Raw genomic sequence first — 8,692 nt, 5'->3', positions numbered from 1 at the left:
GGAATTATGAGTGACTTATAGAGTTTGGTTTTTGTTTGTCGAGAGAGGACTTTGCTTCTCAATTGCCTACTTAGTCCGAAGTAGCACCTGTTGGCAAGAGTTATCCTGCGTTGGACTTCTAGGCTGACATTGTTGGTGGTGTTTACGCTGGTTCCAAGATAGACGAAATTATCTACAACTTCAAAGTTATGACTGTCAACAGTGACGTGAGTGCCAAGTCGCGAGTGCGACGACTGTTTGTTTGATGACAGGAGATATTTCGTTTTGCCCTCGTTCACTGCCAGACCCATTTCTTCTGCTTCCTTGTACAGTCTGGAGAAAGCAGAACTAACGGCGCGGGTGTTGAGACCGATGATATCAATATCATCCGCATACGCCAGCAGTTGTACACTCTTATAGAAGATGGTACCTTCTCTGTTGAGTTCTGCAGCTCGAACTATTTTCTCCAGAAGCAGGTTGAAAAAGTCGCACGATAGGGAATCACCTTGTCTGAAACCTCGTTTGGTATCGAACGGCTCGGAGAGATCCTTCCCGATTCTGACGGAGCTTTTCGTGTTGCTCAACGTCAGTTTACACAGCCGTATTAGTTTTGCGGGGATACCAAATTCAGACATCGCGGCATAAAGGCAGCTCCTTTTCGTGCTGTCGAAAGCAGCATTGAAATCGACGAATAGGTGGTGAGTGTCGATTCTCCTTTCACGGGTCTTTTCCAAGATTTGGCGCATGGTGAATATCTGGTCGGTTGTTGATTTGCCAGGTTGTTGGTTTGAAGCCACACTGATAAGGTCCAATCAGTTTTTTGACGGTGGGCTTTCTTTCACACAATACGCTCGACAGAACCTTATACGCGATGTTGAGGAGGCTTATCCCACGGTAGTTGACGCAGATTGTGGGGTCTCCTTTTTTATGGATTGGGCAGAGCACACTTAGATTCCAATCGTTGGGCATGCTTTCGTCCGACCATATTTTACAAAGAAGTTGATACATGCTCCTTATCAGTTCTTCGCCGCCGTGTTTGAATAGCTCGGCCGGCAATCCATCGGCCCCTGCCGCTTTGTTGTTTTTCAGGCGGGCAATTGCTATTCGAACTTCTTCATGATCGGGCAATGGAACGTTTGCTCCATCGTCATCGATTGGGGAATCGGGTTCGCCTTCTCCCGGTGTTGTGCTATCACTGCCATTCAGCAGGTTGGAGAAGTGTTCCCTCCATAATTTAAGTATGCTCTGGGCATCGGTCTCTGGGGAAGTGCGAATAACACAGCCAAGCTTCCATTTAGTTGGGGGCGCGTTGCCTTCATGTATGATAACGATATCATCTTTCTGTAAATTCGGCGTTGAACGTATCCATTTCGAACGACGTTGAAGACTGACAAGATACTCGTTTCACCATCGATTCCAAAAGTACTGTCTAATTGACACCATGATTTACCAACGTTGAAATATTGTTCCATTGAAGACCTCAACGTCAGGGTCGGGAAGTCCCTTTAGCGGTTTGCCAATCATGAAGTGTCCAGGAGTGCGGACTTCAAAGTTATTTACATTTGTAGGAATAAAGCAAATAGGACTCGAGTTTACACAGGCTTCAACTTCAGTCGGTACTGTTGCAAATTCTTCGTAAGTTAGAAGCGAAGTATCTAAGGCCCGCTTAAGATGATATTTGATACGTTTTATACCAGCCTCCCAGAAGCCATGCTTGGGATGCTTGGAGGATTGAAATGCCAAAATCTTTGGGGGTTTGCGGAATATGATGACACTCTTTCATCCCGAATGCAGCCCAGCGTAATCGACTGCACTATGTAAAAAAATCTGGTTGAAGTGACGCGACTTGGAGGCAGATCAGCCATGAGTTGATGTAATGGTTGACAACTCAGTCGTCTACAACGAATGCATTTTCGATATATACCACGGACAAGGTTACGAATGCCTGGCACCCAATATCTTCGTTGTAGTGCGGCTTGCATTATCTGAGGTCCACCATGTAATGTTAAAAAATGTACTTCTACCGCGATTAATTTAGCGAGCGGTGATTTTTTCGGAACTAGTATAGGATGTTTAACATAATCCGAAAGATGCGGCCTCCTACTCGTAGGAAACCATTTGCGTCTAGAAACGGTTGTAGTCTTGCTGGACTGCTTCGTGTATGTATCGGCTTATTTTCTCTGCAATTAGAAATTTCCTTTTTAAAAACAATAAATTGAGTATACTTTACCAATGCTATTTTAGCGTTTTGATTTTCAGTGCAAGACAAGCTGCCGGTTTTTCGTATCCCGGCGCTAGCTCTTGCGTTATTGATAAAGCGTAATAAATAAGCGGTGATGCGTTTAAGTTTGCTGAATGAATGATACTTCGTCAAAAAATCCCAATCGTCAGTAGTTTGCGTTAGCAGTGTTACAGACTTGCTAGATTTTAGCACGAGATCTGTAGTGTGTGATTCTGCAGAAATCGCCCAGTTGTTCTCATGTAGCCATTGCGGACCATGCCATTAAAGTTGATGTGTGAGAAGCTGCGATGGTAATATGCCCTTTAAAGCGCAGTCAGCGGGATTGTGCTCTGACGCAATATGCCTCCAGTGCCACGAATACTGACCAACGGCTAAGGTTGCCTTGTAACCACGCTAAGGTAATCATTGAGTCCGTCCATGCGTATAATTTTGAGAAAATGTGGTTCAGATTTGATTGAACTTGCTTCACTAGCTTTGCTCCCAAATGATTTGTGTGCTCGAGTCGTGGTAACGAAATAGTTTTCAGAGGCGCTACTCTTGTTTTCGCTGTTACTAGTTCGACCTTAATCGTACTGTCCGGAAATTTTGTGCGACGGTAAAGTGCGGCTGCGTATGCGAGTTCTGATGCGTCGGTAAAAATGTGATATTGAGAGTCAGAAGTTTTGCTAGTTCCTAACCAGCAGCTTAGTTTTAGCGCTGATGGTTGCGGTAATTCACGACGATGTGCCAACCAGTCCCTCGTAATTTCTGAAGGAACTGGTTCATCCCAATCCACATTTGAGCGCCAAAGTTTCTGTAACCAAATCTTAGAGCGGATTGTACAGGGCGCGATCAAACCCAGTGGATCGAATACCTTACTTGAGTCGGAGGGAAACGTTCGTTTTGTAAGTTTAGGAGGCAGGTCGTTAAAACTTACTGCTATAGAAAGCCAATCGTTGTTTGTGTGCCATATGGTACCAAGAATGCGGATTTGGTCTCCATCGGCTAAGAGATGCGAAATTTGTTTAGATGCGTGTGGTATCATATCTCTAAGCATTTGACAATTAGTTCCCCATTTCCGTAGTTCGAGAGAGAGGGCATGGGAAACGTTTTTGTTGAAGTGAAGCGAGTTCATCAAATGTATCAGCACCAGATAGTAAGTCATCCATATAAAAGTCCGATATTATAACTTCAATGACTTCCTTGCTTGCGTTTGACGCGTTAAGTGCGGCTCGATGTAGTGACTTAACTGCAAGATGTGATGCTGAGGCGACTCCATATGTGACCCTTAAAAGACGAAAATCACGAAGTGGATCTGCTGGATTCGAACTATGCTTTGATAATCTTTGCCCCCTTTAGCGACCTAAACTTGGCGGTACATCTTTTCGATATCGGCTATTATTCCGAAACGGTGAGTGCGAAAGCGAACCAAAATAGACAATAGATCTTGTTGTGGGCCTAACATGAGGGCATCGTTTAAAGAATTGCCAGAGGTTGACTTCATAGATGCGTTGAAAACGACTCGAAGTTTCGTTGGCATATAGTACAGTTTATCCGTTGTCATCTCTGCTGGTTCCATGTGTCCCATAGAGGTGAGTTCATCCATAAACACAGTATACTCTCCGCGAAGTTGTTCGTTAGCTGTAAATCTTCTTTCCATGTGGAGTAATGCTCGAATAGCTGCTTCTCGTGATTCGCCTCAATACGTTTTTCTTTAAAGGTAAACGCACGATGTAGCGACCATCCGATGCACGTTCGGTCGTATCGTCGTATAATTTCTCACACATAGATTCTTCAGGTTAGAGGAATTTGCGGACGGGTAGTTCTTCGAGCTCCCTAAACTTGAGAATGAGTTGGGTTAAATGAAGGTCGAAAAGTAAAGTCGAAATGTTCACCGATGGGCTTTGTAAATTGGCAGCGTTGCCAAACAGTACCCATCCGAATACAGTATTTTGTGCTATTGGTGTACCCCGTTCATCCTTACGGCGTCCGTGTAGTAGAAACTTGTCCATCTCATCCATTCCAATTAAAATGTCTATTTGTCCGGGCTGGGAATAATAGCGGTCAGCTAGTGGCAAATCCGTAAGATGCGGCCAAGAAGTCGTCGGTAAAGCGGAGGTTTGAAGATCGTTGTTAATTTTCGGTAAGATGAGCGTACTTACTTGAAATTTAGTATCCAGCGTTCGTGTTGATATGGAGAAAGTAACTTCTCCCTTTGCACGGCCTCCTTGTAGTGACCAAATCCCAGTGACGTGAACGGCTGATAGCATTCTGGGAAAACGTTGGGCAAACGCCTCGGTGACGAATGAGGCATGCGAAACGTTGTTAAGGAGTGCGCGAGCGGGTTGTCAACGACCGGTATAGTCTTGTATCATAATTTCAGCGGTTGCTAGTATAATAACGCGTTCAGCGTCGGCGGAGTGTGCGGTTACATTTAAACGTTGTTCATTTGAAAGAGCATTGAGCTTTGGGGGTTGATTGGTAAAGTTTTCGTGAAGTAAGTTAAGATGACGCCGTTGGCATATGCGACACGACGATGTACTTGACAGTTAACGAGGATATGCCCTTTGCTGAGACAATTTATATAACTTCCTAATAGCAGTTAGTTTACCCTTGGAGTCGAGTTGGCTGAACTGTGAGCAAACGTAGATTTTATGATTATGATTTTAACTGATGTAGCGATATTTACTTCTGGCTCTGCAAATGCCGTGTGGAAAACATTCTTTGTTGTTGTTGTTGTCTTTTCGGTAGTGTTGAGTAATGGTACCATATTCAGTGAGTGTGCGCGGTTTTCAAGAAATTCTCGAAGAATGGAGAAAGATGGTAGATCATCCATGACGAGCGATAACTCCCATTTTTTGCAGGTTTCGTGTGCTAACTTTGAAACGGTTAGGTGAACGAGCCAGTCATCCCAGAATTCGACTGGTCGTTCGAGTGCACGTAGAGCGCCAACGTGTTGAAGTATAGAATTAAGCACTTGCTTTATTCCCTTAGCAGTATCCTTGGCTGCACTTCCAATTGCCATGAGTGGTTTGATGTGGCTGTCCACCATGGCACGTATGACCTTATACCTCGCGGTCAATAAGTCCTAAGCTTCAGCGTAATTGCTATCACATATTGCTAAGCTACTCACCAAATCGAATGCTTCTCCATTAAAACAGTTTCGTAAATAGTGTAATTTTTGTCCGTCCGACAAATTGATATTCGTATGAATGAGTGAGCAAAAAGCATCATGAAAAGGAAGCCATTGAGTGGGATCACAACTAAATGACGGCAACTGTAGCTTTGGAAGCGGTACAGGAGTAGTTGAATCATGAACGGTAGTTTGCAATGCCTACTCCTCCATAGGAACGTTCTCGTCATCACATGTGAGTTCCACCTCTTGTTGTGCTACGCAAAACCGAATCCATTGCTCCTCTAATAATTGGAGGTAAGTAAAGGGTGATTTTTTAAGAGCTTGATAACTTTTTAAAAAACGCATAAAATTTGCAAAATCTCATCGGTTCTTTATTTGAAACGTTAGATTGGTTCATGACATTTACTTTTTGAAGATAATTTCATTTAAATGTTGACCGCGGCTGCGTCTTAGGTGGTCCATTCGGAAAGTCCAATTTTGGGCAACTTTTTCGAGCATTTCGGCCGGAATAGCCCGAATTTCTTCGGAAATGTTGTCTTCCAAAGCTGGAATAGTTGCTGGCTTATTTCTGTAGACTTTAGACTTGACGTAGCCCCACAAAAAATAGTCTAAAGGCGTTAAATCGCATGATCTTGGTGGCCAACTTACGGGTCCATTTCTTGAGATGAATTGTTGTCCGAAGTTTTCCCTCAAAATGGCCATAGAATCGCGAGCTGTGTGGCATGTAGCGCCATCTTGTTGAAACCACATGTCAACCAAGTTCAGTTCTTCCATTTTTGGCAACAAAAAGTTTGTTAGCATCGAACGATAGCGATCGCCATTCACCGTAACGTTGCGTCCAACAGCATCTTTGAAAAAATACGGTCCAATGATTCCACCAGCGTACAAACCACACCAAACAGTGCATTTTTCGGGATGCATGGGCAGTTCTTGAACGGCTTCTGGTTGCTCTTCACCCCAAATGCGGCAATTTTGCTTATTTACGTAGCCATTCAACCAGAAATGAGCCTCATCGCTGAACAAAATTTGTCGATAAACACATTTCGAACCGAACACTGATTTTGGTAATAAAATTCAATGATTTGCAAGCGTTGCTCGTTAGTAAGTCTATTCATGATGAAATGTCAAAGCATACTGAGCATCTTTCTCTTTGACACCATGTCTGAAATCCCACGTGATCTGTCAAATACTAATGCATGAAAATCCTAACCTCAAAAAAATCACCCGTTAGTTATTACCTCAGTGTCTACCGACAGAGCATCGACTATTGCTAGATTGCAAATAGCGTTTGATAGCATTTAGCGCGGAGTCGCGAATTTTAGCCGTAGACATGATTAATATTAAAAATGCGGAAAAATATTGTAAAAAATAGCGAATTTGCGGAATATCATTAGTATTCGGTGAAAGACAAAAAGAAATATGTTGCTGTTTAATAGCGTTCGCGGAAGATGAATTATATTAACGCGGATTGAAATAAAAGCGTGCTATGCGGTTGAGTTCCTTTATTGAAGAGAAAGATAAAACGGAAGCTGGTTTGACAGCAAGCACATAAGTACTGCCCATGAAGCTTCAAACATATGTTTAGAAAGATGATGCCAGATAGGCGCGAACACTTTTATTTAATACCAATTATCTTTTCTGGTCTGTCATACTCGTATTCACTTAAAAAACATTTATTATTAAAAGAAGAAATAGTCTCTAAGACAGTAGTTCTTGCGCCATTATCGATTACTATCTGTTGCTTAAAATGATTGAAAGGTTTTTTGTTTCATGAATTTCCTCATCGCTACTTTCTGCGGAATGTTGGGTTTCTATTAGTGAATCACATGAGTCACTCGACTCACATGAACTAGTTAAATTATTTAATACTTGTTTTGATAATGCGTCAGCAACTACATTTGTTGTTCCTGGTTTATTAATTTTTTTTTGTGAGAAAACTCCTAATTTTTTACTGTATAAAGATAATGACGTAGTGTCTTTAATGCCCAAACTATGGCGAATAATTCTTTTTCGTTTGTTGCGTAATTTTGTTCGGTAGAGTTTCTTTGAAATAAACGTTATTGGTCTTCCTTCTTGGGATAAAACTGCACCTACAGCAGCATTAGATGCATCAGTTGGTAAAATTAATATTTCCCAAAGTTTAGTTGAGCTAATTCAACTTGTTCTTGCGACGCTCTTTTTAATGTTTCACAAGCAACAATTCGTTCTTGATCAAGATTAATAATTGTTTTTTTTTTTTTTACATATACTGCGATATTTTACCATTTTCTCCCTTTAAGTGTTTCGTTAGTGGTTTAGCTATTGTTGCATAATTTCCTATAAATTTCCTATAGTATCGCGTCAATCCTAAAAATCTTCTTAGTTGTCGTAACGCCTTAGGATATGGGTAATTTTTTATTGTTTCTAGTTTTTGGGGATCAGTTTTAATAACCTTATGGGATACAACGTATCCTAAAACTTCAACCTCGGTTTCTATAAATTTTGATTTTTCTATAGATATTTTCATATGGGCTTGTACTATATATTTCAAATGAGATATATGTTCCTTTAGAGTTTTTGAATATACTTTTATGTCGTCAAAATATACGAGACAAAATTTTCCTCCACATTCATGTAAAATATTATTTTTTGTTCTCTGAAATGTACTTGGAGCATTTTTAAGTCCAAATGGCATTCTTAGGTTTTCATATTTTTCAAAAAAAGGTGTGTTTTCTATGTCGTTTTCTTCCATCAATATCTGAGTAAATCCAGACTCTAAATCTATTGTGGAAAAGTATTTTGATTCTCCCAAATTAAAAAGAGTCACCTCGGGAGTAGGCATTGGGTACTTGTCGGTTATTGTTTTTTCATTAATTTTTTAAAGTCGATGACCAGTCTTACAGCCGGTTTCACGAAACTGATTTAAGTGAAAATTAATTTATTTCAGTTTCACCATTTGACTTAATTTGTATTTAAATGGTCACCCTTTGCCATTTAAATATTAATTAAATACTGTCATATGCAACTATGTTAACGTTTTCCAATCAGCTGATTTGCAAGTAGCAGAAGATAAATACTTATATTGTAAAAAATGGAATCTGACGACGAAAGTGATATGGAGTGCGAGGTATTAATAAATATATTTATAAATCGTCGCTCTCGTATAATGAGGGAAAGAAAAAATGCACTAGGCTTAGCAAAGTAGAAATGTCACTTGATGAAAAATTCTTGCTTCGAGCTACACTCTCCATTTTTATTAATCAGTACAATTTATTTGTTTACATAAATCAGCTGTTATTCTTACTAACATCCCTGCTTTGTCATTTTTGGGTTGCCAATTATGAATAATGGTGAAACGCTGCAAACTTAAGTGCAAA

This window comes from Bactrocera dorsalis, chromosome 1, assembly GCF_023373825.1.
Source record: "Bactrocera dorsalis isolate Fly_Bdor chromosome 1, ASM2337382v1, whole genome shotgun sequence".
Taxonomy (NCBI): Eukaryota; Metazoa; Arthropoda; class Insecta; order Diptera; family Tephritidae; genus Bactrocera; species Bactrocera dorsalis.
The sequence above is the reverse complement of the archived record's forward strand: the minus strand, read 5'-3'. Positions refer to the sequence as shown.